This window comes from Macaca fascicularis, chromosome 5 (genome assembly GCF_037993035.2).
Source record: "Macaca fascicularis isolate 582-1 chromosome 5, T2T-MFA8v1.1".
Lineage (NCBI taxonomy): Eukaryota > Metazoa > Chordata > Mammalia > Primates > Cercopithecidae > Macaca > Macaca fascicularis.
The window spans coordinates 105,405,899-105,423,501 of NC_088379.1; positions in this window are offsets into that span (position 1 = coordinate 105,405,899).

Sequence of the window (17,603 nt, forward strand, 5' to 3'; positions counted from 1 at the left end):
TCTATGCAGATCTGGATGTAACGAAGAAAAGCAATTTTGCACATTCAGAGAACTTGAAAATGAAAGTTTGCATTACTCAAAATATAAAAATGTTTTTCTCCCACAGTACAACTCCAGAAATCCTTTACTCTAATCATTTATTCTTCTATAAATCTTATGGCTAAAAGTACAAGCCTTTTAGCTTGATTTATTCTTCAATCCTCAAAGCAAAATATTCATTTAGTTAGTGCTTCATGCTTCAAATCACATTTATCAGCACATAAAAACACTGGCCAGTCTCAAATCCACCAAAGAGTTCTGAAACTCAAACATAACCGTGAAATCCAAAATCAATTTATTAGTGATAGTTATTTGCTAAGAATTGGGGTACAACTTGATAGCTTTGATCCAGTCTATTAAGTATAGTTCAATAGACTAAATCCACTGTGCCAGGCAGAGGGGAGGCAAAGATGCTTCCAGATTCCTGAAGGTCTGGGCAGATGGCTGGGACACAAACAGATCATTTGACAATTTCAGTGCAATGCCTAAGTACTATGGCTGTCTTTTGCAGTGGTTACTTTGGGAATACAGAGAGGGAACATTTTCTCAGGAAGCAGTTTGGAGATCTGAAGGAAATGTCCACCAGAACTAGGATGAGAAAGATGTATAGAAATTAATGAGGTCAGTCAAGATGCAGATCTCAGTTCCAGCAAAGGAATTTCCCCCTTCCCCCCTCACCCCCCTTCCTTTGTATGAAGTAGGAATTAGGGAATGGTAGGAAATGACACCAGAAAAGTTTTAGGTTAACCATAAATTATTATTACAGTCAGCCATTTTGACCTAGAGAAACGGCTATTTCATATGGTTCTAACCAGTGAAGTTGGTCGTGGACAACTTTTATATTAATTCCGGGTTAAGGAACTTGAGATTTATCTTGCAGAGAATAAAAAACTAATGAAGATTTTTAATCAGGCGAGTTTCCAGCTCAGTGCTGCATTTTAGACAGATCATTCTCACACAGTGAAAAGGTGGCAAAGACCCATTTATTCCTGTCACCAGTTTCTCTCTCTCCTTTTCTCTCATCTGGGAACCGCCCAGGTGAGAGATGGAGGCCTACATCAGGATGAAGGCACTAACGCAGAGGAGGGAACAGATTAGAACATGTGATCACAAGATAAAACCTGTCAGAACCGGGGGCTGGTTCTCAGTGGAGTGAAAAGAGTTAAGTCCCAGGTTTCTGCTTTGTGTGACTAGAGGGAAGCTGAAGCCACTAACTTAGATGAAAAAAGAGAAAAGGAGCAGCTTTAGAGTTAAAAACAATGAGTATTTTTGACATAATTGATTATGATGTACTTGCGGAAAATCCAGAGAGTTGTCTAGAAAGACATTGGAATATAGGGGTCTAGTCCACCGAGAATTCTGGACAGGAGAAGGAAACATGGCGGCCGTAATATCATCAGGGTGAAGCGCGCGTAAGGCACGAGGGTGGGAAGCAGGCAGTCAAAAGCATGAGTGGCTGACACTGCCTAGAAGCATACGTTTTTTGTTGTTGTTGTTGTTGTTGTTTTGTTTTGTTGTTGTTGTTGTTTTTTGAGACTGAGTCTCGCTCTGTCACCAGGCTGGAGTGCAGTGGCACGATCTCGGCTCACTGCAACCTCCGCCTCCCGGGTTCAAGTGATTTCCTGCCTCAGCCTCCTGAGTAGCTGAGACTACAGGCGTGCACCTCTACGCCCAGCTAATTTCTGTATTTTTAGTAGAGAGGGGGTTTCACAATGTTGGCCAGGATGGTCTCGATCAAGATTCACCTCGTGATCTGCCCTCCTTGGCCTCCCAAAGTGCTGGGATTATAGGCGAGAGCCACCGCACCCGGCCAGAAGCATACAATTTTCAAGGGGACTTTAAAGACTTAATGTTTTCTTTACATGCTTTTCAAGTGAAAAACCTTTACAAAAATCTTAGAAATCCAAAATATGTAAAAGAATTGCTTTGATTGAAATGGAGGCGACAGCTGCACAATCCCATGTGCTCAGGCTCCCTACTTCTTTTTCTTCCTGAGGCAGCCCCAGAAATCTTTGAGGAAAACAGTTGAAAGATGAGTGATCTAGACCTCTCTAGAGTGGTCAGAAAACTACCTTCTGCACACCAAATCCAGCCCCGCACCTGTTTTTGTGATAAAATTGTATCCGAACACAACCATGTTAATTTGTTTTCTTTTTTTTTTTTCATATTTGTTAGTCATTTGAATTTTTTTAATGACTTTTTTTTTTCTTTTTTTTGAGACAAGGTCTCACTGTGCCCCAGGCTGGTGTGCAGTGGTGCAATCTCGACTCACTGCAACCTCCGTCTCCTGGGTTCAAGCGATCCTTCCACCTCAGCCTCCTGAGTGGCTGGGATTACAGGCAAGCGCCACCATGCCAGGCTAATTTTTGTATTTTTAGATGGGGTTTTACCATGTTGGCCAGGCTGGTCTTGAACTCCTGAGCTCAAGCAATCTGCTCGCATCAGCCTCTCAAAGTGCTGGGATTACAGGCCTGAGCCACTGCACCTGGCCTAATGATTCATCACTTTTGTCAGTCATTTAAATGACTGAATTTTTGAAATTTTTAAATGAGTTTTTTAAAGTTTTATTTTTATTTGACATATAATAATTGTACATGTTTATGGTGTACAGGGTGATGTTTCAATCCATGTATACCACTTGTTTTATTATTGTCTACCTCTGCTTTCACACCACAACAGCAGAGCTGAGTTGTTACATGCACTATATGAACCTCAGAGCCTAAAATATTTACCGTCTTTCCTTTTAAGGAAAAAGGTTGCTGACCCCTCGTTTAAACTAAATCTTTTATTTTACAAATGAGAAAAGCTGAGGTCCAAAGAGTTTAAATAACATCTGACAAGCTGCTCAGGCTAGAACCTAAGTCTTGGGATATAGACCCTGCTGTCTTTGTTTTTAAAAGGGAGAATTAGTCATCAACGTGCCAGAAAGTGAACTGTGTATGTGCCCATCCAACACAAATCTCATAACAACTTTCTTTCACTATTGAGCAAGGTGTAGTTTTTAGTATTTTTTTAAATTGTTGCTATTAGCCCTGAAATAAATTGAAAACTTCCTTTATCCCATCTGTCTGAGGTAAGACGTTGAATTTTAGTTTAGTTTAGTTTTTGTTTGTTTGTTTGTTTTTAACTAATTATCCTGTTACTAGTTGTTCTTCCCTAATTCAAAGACCAGTTTTAAGGTCGAGCATGGTGGCTCATGCCTGTAATCTCAGCACTTTGGGAAGCTAATGCAGAAGGATCACTTGAGTTGAGGAGTTTGAGACCAACATAGTGAGACCCATCTCTACAAATAATTTAAAAATTAGCTGGATGTGGTGGTGCATACCTGTGGTCCCAGCTACTCAGGAGGCTGTGGTGAGATGATTGCTTGAGCCCGGGAGGTGAAGGCTGCCATGAGCTCTGATCACACCATCGCACTCCAGCCTGGGCAAAAGAAGGAGATTCTGTCTCAAAAAAATAAAATAAAATAGATATTTTTAAAGACAAAGTTTATTTTTAAATGTGAAGTACTGTGCACCCTCTCTTCCAAAGTAATATGGGTTGAAAAATTAGCTCCCTAATGTAGAGCCACCAGGATGGCTCACAGAGGTACAACATCTGCTCCAGGTCAGATTGTACCCTCTTTACAGCCTTGTATATGCTGTATACAGCCCTCTATATGCTGTATATGGATCCTACCCAGCCCATGGTTCCCACCCTCTCCTCATCGCATTTCATTCATGCATTGCTCCTATTAGAGGACAACATGTAAGAACTGGGGCCAGAAACAAGCTAGGAAAAAAGAATGCAGAACCTTCAGCCCTGAGAGCTGAAGACATGGACATGAGGCGTGAGGGGCGGGGAAGAAAGTGAAGGACCTGCCATTTCCAACAGGTGCAGGCACTTGCAGTCCCGCCTCTGTGTCCTCCCCCTCTATGCCATCCGGTCTTCCACATTTGCTCAAAGAAAGAAACACAAGGCAGGAGGCACATATCACAGAGTTCTAAATGAAGTTCAGGCAGCACCAACTGGGAAGTGGAAAATTTCCCACAGTTCACCAGAAGGAATTCTAGTGTGGTCCGTTAGAGATCTGGAATTGAAGAAACATAAATTCAGTCCTGGTCCATATGCTGACAAAGCAAATTGAAAACTAAACTACTCCACATTCCTCGATAGATATCCTGTATTTTCAGAGCAATAAATAGAACATAGAAACATGAATTTTAAGCAATTTTTTGTCATGCTTCTTTTAAGGATGATTGGGGGAAGTGATTATTCACAAATGAAAAGGAAAGGGCTATTTTTATAGAGAAATACAAGCTTTCTGCTGAAGTCTTTAAAAGTGTTAGGGTAAAATTCCCAGTGTTTAGATATATTTATAGATCACATGAAGTGGGGGAAGAAGAGTGTGAAGAATAGAATAAATTTGTAAGATGAGTCATTTAACTCTTTTTTTATAAATGTACCAACCCACTTAATACACCCATTCCCAGTCTTTTTGTGAATCATTTGTTTCATTTCACATTTTAACCCTGTTGAGTTTACGTATGATAAAGAAAACCATATGGAAGATGAAATTCAGACTTGAGGTGAATGTTTAGAATCATGCACTTATTTATCAAATACGTATGGAGTTGCTTACTACGTGCCAGGAATTGTTTTAAGAGCCTCATATGATTAACTCTTTCTTGAGTACTTATGAAGTACATCTGAGAAAGAACTAAGCACTAAAGTATAAAAGTTGATACAGGAAATACTAGGAAAGTTACAATTCAAAAAAGTAATGCAAGCAATATATTAACAACTGGCACCTTTATTTTACTCACCTTACTTATATAGAGCAGCTCCTCTCCTGAACATTTTGTTCCTTTGTTCATGGTATTTTGGTGAGGAAAAGAACTCCACGTCTCAAGGCTTGCCTAGCTTTAGTACTTCCTCTCTCCAAGGGGATGCTTGCATTAATAATTTTCTCACTGCTGGGATTATAAGGAAAAAAATTGCTTACATTTGTATGTTGCTTTTTTATTTTATTTTACTTTAAGTTCTGGGATACATATGCAGAATGTGCAGGTTTGTTGCATAGGTATACATGTGCCATGGTGGTTTGCTGCACCTATCAACCCGTCATCTAGGTTTTAAGCCCCATATGTATTAGGTATTTGTCCTAATGCTATCCCTCCCCTAGCCCCCACCCCCTGACAGGCCTCTGTGTGTGATGTTCCCCTCCCTGTGTCCATGTGTTCTCATTGTTCAACTCCCACTTATGGGTGAGTACATACGGTGTTTAGTTTTCTGCTCCTGTGTTAGTTTGCTGAGAATGATGGCTTTCAGCTTCATCCATGTCCTTGCAAAGGACATGAACTCATCCTTTTTTATGGGTGCATAGTATTCCACGGTGTATATGTGCCACAGTTTCCTTATCGACTCTATCATTGATGTGCATTTGGATTGGTTCCAACACTTTGTTATTGGGAATAGTGCTGCAGTAAACATACATGTGCATGTGTCTTTATAGTAGAATAATTTATAATCCTTTGAATATATACCCAGTAATGGGATTGCTGGATTAAATGGTATATCTGGTTCTAGATTCTTGAGGAATCGCCACACTGTCTTCCACAATGGTTGAACTAATTTACACTCCCACCAGCAGTGTAAAAGCTTTCCTATTTCTCCACAGCCTCGCCAGGATCTGTTGTTTCCTGACTTTTTAATGATCGCCGTTCTAACTGTTGTGAGATGGTATCTCATTGTGGTTTTGATTTGAATTTCTCTATTTTCTCCCATTCTGTAGGTTGCCTGTTTACTCTGATGATAGTTTATTTTGCTGTGCAGAAGCTCTTTAATTTAATTAGATCCCATTTGTCAATTTTGGCTTTTGTTGCAATTGCTTTTTTGCTTTTTTAAAGTTCTTTTATGTTTGTATGTTATTTCACAGGTTTCTATGAAAACATTTATGTAAATATGCAAATTAATAATACCCAAAATTTATTTAATTATAATATTTTTACACTTCCCAATTACTAAGAACTTTCCATAGATATATGATAGCTGTTTCCTATAATTGCAGTATCCCCAAGTCTTCATTATTTTCTTTTCATCTACCAGAATCTTCTCTTCAAGAGCGTGTGTTATCCTTTTTGTTGGATCTTCCTTTGGAACTTTTACCTGTTTCTGACTGCTGTGTTTCCACTCAATCAATAACTTTATTCACACAATTGTGATTCTGTTTTCCTTCATTCATCAATTTGCCCACATGTAGACAACTTTTATTCAGAGATACAGAGACCAAGTATTGTTGCCTTTCCTCCAGCCTCTCTCCATCTTTTGGTAAGAAGTTTGCCCTGAACACTTCATTGCTGGCCAGCAGTAGGCCGTGTGAGCCTCCCATGCATGGCTACCATCTGAGCATGTCAATTTCCTGAGCAAAAGCTTCATCCTCAAATCCACTCCTTCCTATAGTTCTGCTTCTTTATTTCTTTACATTATATAAAACAGGCTTGTGCATCTCCCTTAATTCGTTCATCTGATAAATTATGTGTTTGTTGAGCTGCTGGTAAATGCCAGGCACAAGTGTATTACCACTGCAGATCCAACAATGAACAAAACAGGCATCATCCAGGTTCTCATGGAGGAATAGGAAGTAAATGATTATTGTTTGGATTGTCCTAAGCACCATGAAGGAAATAAACAAGGATCACTGAGGGATTGACATATTCTGTTGGTTTGAAGCAAGTCACAGGTTCCACCTGCACTCCTGGGGAGGAGATAATGCAGGGCCTATTGTTACGGGGCAGAGAACAAGGAGGCCATCTTAGAATTCTGTTTACCACAACATCCCTCATAGGGCTGCTATAATAAGGTATATTAAATAAAATCATGTGGTCCAGGAGCAGTAGCTCACACCTGTAATCCCAGCACTTTGGGAGGCCAAGGTGGGCAGATCACTTGAGGTAAGGAATTCAAGACCAGGCTAACCAACATGGTGAAACCTGTCTCTACTAAAAATACAAAAATAGCCAGGTGTGGTGGCACATATCTGTAATCCCAGCTACTCAGGAGGCTGAGGCATAAGAATCACTTGAAACCAGGAGGCAGAGGTTGCAGTGAGCGGAAGTTGTGCCACTGCACTCCAGTCTGGGCGACAGACCGATACCCCATCTCCCAAAACAAATAATAATAAAATCATGTATGTAAAGCACTTAAACCAGTGTCTGTGGGTAAGCACTCAACAGTGAGCTATAATTATACCACTTCTTTGCTGTACTTCTAAAAATCTACTGCCAGAAGGATGTCAGTTACTTATAACTAAGCACTGGCAGCAACTTCCAATCACCTTCACAAGATTGTCTCTTATGTATCTTTCCTGAGATCCTTATCTCTCTCTGCTAGTCACTTGATTGGTTTCCCAACCAGCTGGCACTAGGATACAAGACCCCATCATTGGCATCTTCTCAGGCACATTATATCATGGGTGATCTTAAGGAGAAAATTATATTTGTCTGCTCAGGTTTCTTCTATAGTCCTGAACGTCATAAGTGTCTTCCCACACCCATTCTTTGGCACATTTTTTATTTCTCCACTGCTGTCTTGAACCTCTGCAGCATCCATGCCATGGCCTCTGCTGTTCTTCACAGCTTTGCAGCAAGTTTGTCTTGAAACCACTTGAAACGATGTTTAAAATATCAGCAGCTTCCAAAGTCTAATTTTCTTTTGCTTAAGTGAAAAGACTGCCACTGCCCTTGCATCACTGGACTGATCGTGTCTGTACCCAAGATTCTTGGCATCCCATGGGAGCCTGACCTGTGTAAAAAGGAACCTAAAAGCTCATTGCCTGAATGGCAAAATAAATCTAGGGTTCCAAGAGATGCTGTTGTTATTGTGTGAGTCTGTCAGAAGGTGGGCATGAAAAATGGTGCAGTTCTAGAAAGGAGGATTCAGCCTTAACAAGAGAAAATGGAAGCGACCCTAAGAAGAAGCCATAATATATACTAGCCAGGTTAAGTTCAGAGATAGACTCCTAACAGCCTGTTGCCCAGAATGACATCGTGTGAACTGAAGAGGGATTAAAGCAAAGAAAGGGAGAACTCTGGTGTGTCTAAACATCACTGCACCCAGACCCATAGGTGGAAATGGTGAATGGTCTGGCAGGTGAGCAAGGACAGCGAACTGGAGGGAGAAAGTGTCCTACCACATGAGATAATTTTTGCATCTTTAACCTCAGCTGTATTTAACTTAAAAGTGGCACTCTTTTTGCCAACTGGCATACTGTCATGAGTGACTCAACCTTTTAGCAACTAATTCTGGCAAATTCTTTTCTGAAGTGTGAGTCATCCTAGTGAGCCCTATTGCAGGTCTTCTGAGTACCATTCACAGCAGTTTTCTATGTGTGCCCTGGCTGACTCAGGCCATTGCAGACATCAACTATTTTGACACTGCTGTTTCATTATTTGACTGGTAACTGAACCCTAACTTGCATTATTTCCCTTCTCGCTCTACTTTTCCTGTTTCCAAAGCAGTCCCTTAAAGAATTCTGCTTTCAAACAATCTGGTTATACAAAAAACATACACACAAATATATATATGTACATTAAAATGTTTACCTATACTAGTGGTTGTCCCTGGATAGTACGTGTACTTGTTTCCCATTGATACAGTTTGGCTCTGTGTCCCTACCCAAATCTTAACTTGATATGTAATCCCCACATGTCAAGGGAGGGAGTTGATTGGATCATGGGGGCACTTTCATCCATGCAGCTCTCATGATAGCGAGTGAGTTCTCACAAAGTCTGATGATTTTTTACATGTTTAGAAGCTCCTCCTTTGCTCTTCTTTCTCTTGCCGCCTTGTGAAAAGGTGCTTACTTCCCCTTCGCCTTCTGCCATGATTATAAGTTTCCTAAGACCTCCCCAGCCATATGGAACTGTTAGCTGATTAAACCTCTTTCCTTTATAAATTGCTCGGTCTCAGGTATTTCTTTATAGCAGTGTGAAAAAGGACTAATACACCCATAGTCGTTGTAACAAATTACCACTAATATGATGGCTTCAAACAACATCAATTTGTTATCTTACAATGCTTTCATTAGTGATATGGTTTAGCATTTGTCCTCTCCAAATCTCATGTTGAAATGTGACCCCCAGTGTTGAATGTGGGGCCTAGTGAATGGTGTTTGGGTAATGAGGTTGCTCCCTTAAGAATGGCTTGACACTTTTCTCACAGTAATGAATGAGTTCTCACTCTATTAGCTCATGTGAGAGCTGTTTGTTTAGAAAAGCCTGACGTCTCTCTCACTTATTCTCTCACCATGTGATGCCTGCCTCTCCTTTGCCTTCCACCGTGAGGAAAATCTTCCTGAGGCCGAGCAGAAGCAGATGTTGTCATTATGCTTCCTGTGCAGTCTGTAGAAATGTGAGGCCAACATAAACCTCTCTTCGTTATAAATTACTGACCTTCATGTAGTATTCTTTTATAGCAATGCAAAATGGACTAATACAGTTAGGAAATCCAAAATGAGTTTCACTGGGTTAAAATCCAGATGTCAGCAGAGCTGCATTTCTTTCTAGAGACTCTAGGGGAGAATCTGTTTCTTTGTCCTTCCAGTTTCTAGAGGCTGCCTGCATTCCTTGGCTCATGGCCCCTTCCTCTGTCTTCCAAGCCAGCCCAACCTTCTAATGCAGCCATCTCTCTGGTCTGTCTTCTGACTTCCTCTTTCATTTGTAAGGACCCTTGTGATTACATTGGGCCCACCTAGTTCAAGAGAATAATTTTCCTACCTTAAGGCAGCTAATTAGCTACCTTAATTCAATCTGAAACTTTAATTCCCCTTTGCCACATAACCTACCATATTCACAGGCTGCAGGATTAGGATGTGGACACCTGTGTTGGCCATTATTCTGCCCACCACAGTAGGATCATGGGTTGTTGTTATTGTTTATTTTACCTTACATGCATTTTTAAATTTGCACATGGTAAACATATATTATTCACATAAATTTTTTAAATGAACTTACAAAATACTATAACTCTCTTATCCATAACTTCCCTTTCAATGTTCCTCTCCTAACACTACCACCACCCTGTATCTTAAGGGGAAAAAAAAGTCGCTGAAATTTTCTCTAGGTGGTTACTCTTTCATGACCAATTGCTTCTTTTAACAGCTCCCTTGTGTCTCCACAGTTGCCTTTGACTTGCTCTTTGGTTTTTACTATTTATTCTACTTCTGTGGTTGGGAGCAGGGGCAATGTTTGTTTTTAAAATCTTCTCTATCAGAGTCACCGTTGACACTTTACTTGAGAGTATTTTGACATGTTTATGACATATACTTCCAGTCTCTGATACTTAGAAAAGAGAATCAGAATTCTATCAGTCTTGCCTCTTAGGATAATAATAGCTTATACATAGCATTTATGATGTTTCAGGCACTGTTTTAAACACACTTTAGATATATTCAACTAACTCATTTGCCATATACAACAATCCAGTGAGACAGCTACTATCATTGTAGCTGTTTTAAAGATAGAAATGAGGCATGAAGGAAGGACAAGAAAGTGCAGCACAGAGGATAAGTAACTTGCCTAAGGCCACACAGCTACTAAGAGATGAAGCTGGAATTCAAACTCCAGAATTCATCCTCTTACATATTTTGCTATATTTATACTCTTTTATTTTTATATCTTCTTGTTCCAACATTTTTAAAAATTGTGATAACTGTTTTTGTCTCTCATACCTCTGCTTAAATTAACATTTTTGGGAAACTGATTTCTTTTATTAGCATAGCAAAATTAGAAAACAAAGTACAGCATCAGCTGGGTGTGGTGGCTCATGCCCGTAATCACAGCACTTTGGGAGGCTGAGGTGGGCAGATCACAAGGTCAGGAGTTTGAGAGCAGCCTGGCCAATATGGTGAAGCCCTGTCTCTACTAAAAAATTAGAAAAATTAGCCAGGTGTGGTGGTGCGTGCCTATAGTCCAAGCTACTTGGGAGGCTGAGGCAGGACAATTGCTATAACCTGGAAGGCAGAGGTTGCAGTGAGCCGAGATCACACCCCACTGCACTCCAGTCTGGGTGACAGAGTGAGACTTTGTCTCAAAAAAAAAAAAAAAAAAAAAAAGAAAGAAAGTACAACATCTTTCATAATCTCTATTCTAGGCACATAAATGCTGTGGATTCTGTTGGTGGTTACTCTTTTTTGGAAGAATATTTAAGCTGATTCTAAGTATTTGTTTTCCAGTCACTTTTGTGTTATTTCTGGTTTCATTTGACTGCTTTCTGCAACATAATTAAATCCTGTAATATCATAATCAAGACAAATATTGTACACCAAAATAGATGTTTCTTTTATATTAATTTTGGGAAAGAAAAAAGAAAACCAGCATATATTGATTGGCTCTTAAGCCAGAAAGCAGAAAGTACTTTTCAAATGTCTCATTTAACCTTTGCAATAGAGCTGTGAAACAGGTGGTACCAATCCTATTTTGCAGTTGAGAAATGAGACTTTGGAGAATAATTATATCTACCCTTTACTGATGGCATTCTTTGACCCACCACTTTGTTTTTATGCATTATTTTAGTTGATTCTTAGAACAATCATATGATGTGGTATTACAAATGAGGAAACTGAGGCTTAAGGAGGTTAAATAAATTTTATAAGATCATATAGCAAAGCTGGTTTCTCTGACTTCAAAGACTATTTGCATTACTCTATACCACACTGGGATCTTGGCTCTAACTTCTGTGGAGAATCTGTTACTCTTGTGCTCTTTAATCTTTGTCTTCATGAATTTCTCTGAATTGGGATAAATTCAAATGCCTACATGGGTCCAGGCAGGTAACAAAAGGCGGGAGACAAGCCATGTGTCAAAAACACAGCGATGGGTTGGAGCAGCCAAGAAGGCTGAATTGAAACAGCTCCCCTCTGCAGCTCCCACCAAGAAGGATGAAAATAGTGAGTGAATTCTGCATCTTCAATTGAGGTACCAAAGTTCTCTCACTGAGACCAACTAGGTGGTAGGCATGACCCACAAAGAGTGAGGAAAAGCAGGATAGAGTAAGGGCCCACCTGGGAGCTTCATGCCTCAAAAGGAACTCCATCCCTCCAGCCAAGGGAGGTGGTGAGGGATTGTGCTACCCTTCCCTGAAAACCATGCTTTCCCCACAGATCACTGCAACCCATGGATCAGGATGTTCCCTCATGAGCCCATGCCACCAGGGCCTTGGGTCCCAAGCAAAGAGCTGTGCAGACTCATGGGGACTGCTTGGTGTGTGGCCACTCAAGCAGGCACTGAGACATGGGAGTTTTATATACTCTGGTTCCAGGAACCCCAGTGAGACAGGAGATCCATCCATTCCTGTGGGAAGGGGGCTGAAGCCACGGAGCCAAGTGGCCTTGTTCCCATGCAAACCCACAGGCTAAAACCAACAGACTTGGAATCCCCACCAGCTAGCACAGCAGGCTAGAGACTGACTAAGAAGACCAAGTTCTAGGGTTGGGAGAGGCAGCTGCCATCACTGCGGATCCAGTCCACCGTTTTTGCCTGCCACCAGTGCCGGTGAGACTGGGCAGTTTGTACCAGTAGTAATTCACCACAGCGCAGCACAGAAGCTGGGGCAGTTCGTGGCCAGACTGTTCCTTTAAGCAGGACCGCAGTCCACTCCTCTTCACCAGGCTGGGGCTCCCTGTGGAAATTTCAGCATCCCTAGCCAGGGGGTTATGGACAGAACTCTGATATCCCTCAGAGGAGCCCCTAGGAAGAATAGTGGCTGCAGGATCATGGATCAGCAGTCTTAGTCTTTTCTGCCTGCTGGCTCTAGAGGGTCAGGGCAGCCCAGACGAGAAGGATTACCCCCAGTGCAGCACACTTGCTCTGCCAAGGGGCAGCCAGACTGCTTATTTAAGTGGGTCCCTGATCCCACTCCTCTTGCCTGAATGAGATCTCCCAATAGAAGTCTCCAGATACCTCAAACAGGAGCATTCCGGCCAGCATCAGGTCAGTGCCCCTCAGGGACAGAGCTCCCAGAGAAAGGAGCAGGCTGCCATCTTTTATGTTCTTCAGCTTCCATTGGTGATACTTCCAGGGGCAAGAGAGACCCAAGCAAATGGGGTCTGGGGTGGGACCCCAGCAGCCCTACAGAAGAGAGGCCTGACTGCTAAAAGAAAAACAAAGCAACAACATCAATGAAAAAGACCCCCAAAAACCCAGTCCAAAGGTCAGCAGCCTCAAAGGTCAAAGGTAGATAAACCCATGAAGGTGAGAAAGAATCAACACAAAAATACTGAAAACTCAAAAAGCTAGAGTGTCTCTTATCCAGATGATTGCAACATGTCTCCAGCAAGGGCACAGAACTAGACTGAGGCTGAGATGGATGAATTGACAGAAGTAGGCTTCAGAAGATAGGTAATAATGAACTTTGCTGAGCTGAAGGAGTATATTCTAACTAATTGCAAAGAAGTTAAAAACCATGATAAAATATTACAGGAGCTGTCCATCAGAATATCCAGTTTAGAGAAGAACATAAATGATCTGATAGAACTGAAAAACACAAGACAAGAACTTCACAATGCAAACACAAGTATCAATAGCCAAATAGACCAAGTGGAAGAAAGGATATCAGAGCTTAAAGATTATCTTGCTAAAATAAGAAATGCAGACAAGATTAGAGAAAAAAAAAAAAAGAATGAAAACGAATGAACAAAACCTCCAGAAACTATGGTATTATGTAAAAAGATCAAACTTATGACTGATGGGCTATCCGATAGAGATGGGGAGAACAAAACCAAATTGGAAAACATACTTCAGAATATCATCCAGGAGAACTTTCCCAATCTAGCAAGACAGGCCAACATTCAAATTCAAAAAATCCAGAGAACCTCATCAGGTACTACACAAGAAGATCAACCCCAAGACACATAATCATCAGCTTCTCCAAGGTAGAAAAGAAGGAAAAAATGTTAAGGGCAGCCAGAGAGAAAGCCCAGGTCACCTATAAAAGGAAGCCCATCAGACTAACAGCAGACCTCTCAGAGGAAACCCGACAAGCCAGAAGAGATGGGGGGCCAATATTCAACATTCTTAAAGAAAAGAATTTCCAACCCAGAATTTCATATCCACCTAAACTAAGCTTCCTAAGTGAAAGAGAAATAAAATCTTTTTCAGACAAGCAAATGCTGAGGGAATTTGTCACCACCAGGCCTGCCTTGCAAGAGTTTCTGAAGGAAGCACTAAATATGAAAAGAAAAAACTGTTACCAGCCACTCCAAAAACACTTATGTACTTTAGTTTGTGTACTGAAGTACACAAACCAATGACACTATGAAGCAGCTACATAAACAAGTCTTCAAAATAACCAGCTAGCATCATGATGACAGGATCAAATTCACACATAACAATATTAACCTTAAATGTAAATGGGCTAAATGGCCCAATTAAAAGACATAGAATGGCAAGCTGGATAAAGAGTCAAGATCCAGGACGGTGTGGTAGCCCACACCTGTAATCCCAGCACTTTGGGAGGCCGAGGTAGGCGGATCATTTGAGATCAGGAGTTTGAGAGCAGCCTGACCAACACAGTGAAACCCCATCTCTATTAAAATACAAAAATTAGCCAGGTGTGGTGGTGCGTGCCTGTAGTCTCAGCTACTTGGGAGGCTGAGGCAGAAGAATCACTTGAACCCACAAGGCAGAGGTCACAGTGAGCCAAGATTTCACCACTGTACTCTAGCCTGGGTGACAGAGCAAGACTCCCTCTTAAATAAAATAAAATAAAAAGAATCAAGATCCATTATTGTATTGTATTCAAGAGACCCATCTCACATGCAAAAGACATGCATAAACTCAAAATAAAAGGATGGAGAAAAATTTACCAAGCAAATGGAAAACAGAAAAAAGCAGGGGTTGCAATCCTAGTTTCTGCAAAACAGACTTTAAACCAACAAAGATAAAAAAGACAAGGGCATTACATAATGGTAAAGGGATCAATTCAACAAGAAGAGCTAACTATTCTAAATATGTATGCACCCAATACAGGAGCACCCAGATTCATAAAACAAGTTCTTAGAGACCTACAAAGAGAATAGACTCTGACACGATAATAGTAGAGATGTTAACACCCCACTGTCAATATTAGGTCATTGAGACAGAAAATTAACAAAGATATTCAGGACTTGAACTCAGCTCTGGATCAAGTGAACCTGATAGATATCTACAGAACTCTTTACCATAAAGCAACAGAATATACATTCTTCTCAACACCACATGGCACTTACTGTAAAATTGATCACATAATTGGAAGTAAATCACTCCTTAGCAAATACAAAAAAACAGAAATCTTAAGTCTCTCAGACCACAGTGCAATCAAATTAGAACTCAAGATTTAAAAATTCACTCAAAACCACATAACTACATGGAAATTGAACAACCTGCTCCTGAATGACTCCTGGTTAAATAATAAAATTAAGGCAGAAATCAAGAAGTTCTTTGAAACCAGTGAGAACAAAAAGGCAACATACCAGAATCTCTAGGATGCAGCTAAAGCAGTTTTAGGAGGGAGATTTATAGCACCAAATGTTCACATCAAAAAGCTAGAAAGATCTCAAATTGACACCCTTTTAGTTGTGACAACACAACTAAAAGAACTAGAGAAACAAGAGCAAAGAAACCCCAAAGCCAGCAGAAGACAAGAAATAACCAAAACCAGAGCAGAACTGAAGAAGACAGAGATAAGAAAAACCCTTCAAAAAAATCAATGAATACAGGAGCTGGTTTTTTGAAAAAATTAATAAAATAGGCCACTGACTAGACTAATAAAGAAGAAAAGAGGGAATAATCAAATAGACACAATAAAAAATGATAAAGGGGATATCACCAGTGACCCCAAAAAATACAAACAACCATCAGAAAATATTGTAAACACCTCTATGCAAATAAACTAGAAAATCTAGAAGAAATGGACAAATTCCTGACACATACACCCTCTCAGTACTGAACCAGGAAGAAGTTGAATCCCTGAAAAGATCAATAATAAGTTCTGAAATTGAGGCAGTAATAAATAGCCTACCAATCAAAAAAGCCCAGGACCAGATGGATTTATAACTGAATTCTAGCAGAGCTCCAAAGAGGAGCTGATACCCTTTCTTCTGAAACTATTATAAACAATTGAAAAGGAGGTATGCCTCCCTAACTCATTCGATGAGGCCAAGATCATCCTGATATCAAAACCTGGCAATGATACAACAAAAAAAGAAAACTTCAGGCCAATATGCCTGATGAACGTCGATGCAAAAATTATCGATAAAATACTGGCAAACCGAATACACCAGCACATCAAAAAGCTTATCCAACACAATCAAGTTGGCTTCATCCCTGGGATGCAAGACTGGTTCAATATACACAAATTAATAAATGTAATTCATCACATAAACAGATCTAAAGACAAAAACCACAAGATTATCTCATTAGATGCAGAAAAGACCTTCAATAAAATTCAACATCGCTTCATGCTAAAAACTCTCAAAAAACCAGGTACTGAAGGAACATAATAATAAGAGCCACATATGACAACCCCACAGCCAATATCATACTGAAATGGGCAAAACCTGGAAGCATTCCCCTCGAAAACCTGAACAAAATAAGGATACCCTCTCTCACCTCTCCTATTCAATAGAGTATTGGAAGTTCTGGCTAGGGCAATCAGGCAAGAGAAAGAAATAAAGAGAATTCAAATAGGAAAAAAGGAAGTCAAATTGTTTGCAGATGGCATAGTGCTATATCTAGAAAACCCCATCATCTCAGTCCAAGAGATTCTTAACCTGATAAGAAACTTCAGCAGTCTCAGGATGCAAAATCAATGTACAAAAATCACTAGCATCCCTATACATCAACAGGCAAGCTGAGAACCAAATCATGAATTTGTGAATTGTCCAATTCACAACTGGTACAAAGAGAATGAAATACCTAGGAATACAGCTAACAAGGGAAGTGAAGGACATCTTCAAGGAGAATTACAAACCACTGCTCAAGGAAATCAGAAAGGACACAAACAAATGGAAAAACACCCCATGCTCATGGATAGGAAAAAATCAATATCGTGAAAATGGCAATACTGCCCAAAGTAATTTGTAGATTCAATGCTATTCCCATTAAACTACCATTGGCATTCTTCACAAAATTAGAAGAAACTGTTTTAAAATGTGTATGGAACTAAAAAGGAGCTCATATAACCAAGACAATCCTAAGCTGGAGGCATCATGCTACCAAACTAAAAACTATACTACAAGGCTACAGTAACCAAAACAGCATGGTACTGGTACAAAAACAGACCCATAAGACCAAGGGAACATGATGGAGAACTAAGAAATAAGACCACACATTTACAGCCATCTGGTCTTTGACAAACCTAACAAAAACAAGCAATGGGAAAAGGATTCCCTATTTAATAAATGGTGCTGGTAGAACTGGCTAGCCATATGCAGAAAAATGAAACTGGATGCCTTCCTTACACCTTATACAAAAATTAACTCAAGATGGGCTAAAGACTTAAATGTAAAACCCAAAACTATAAAAACCCTAGAAGAAAATCTAGGCAAT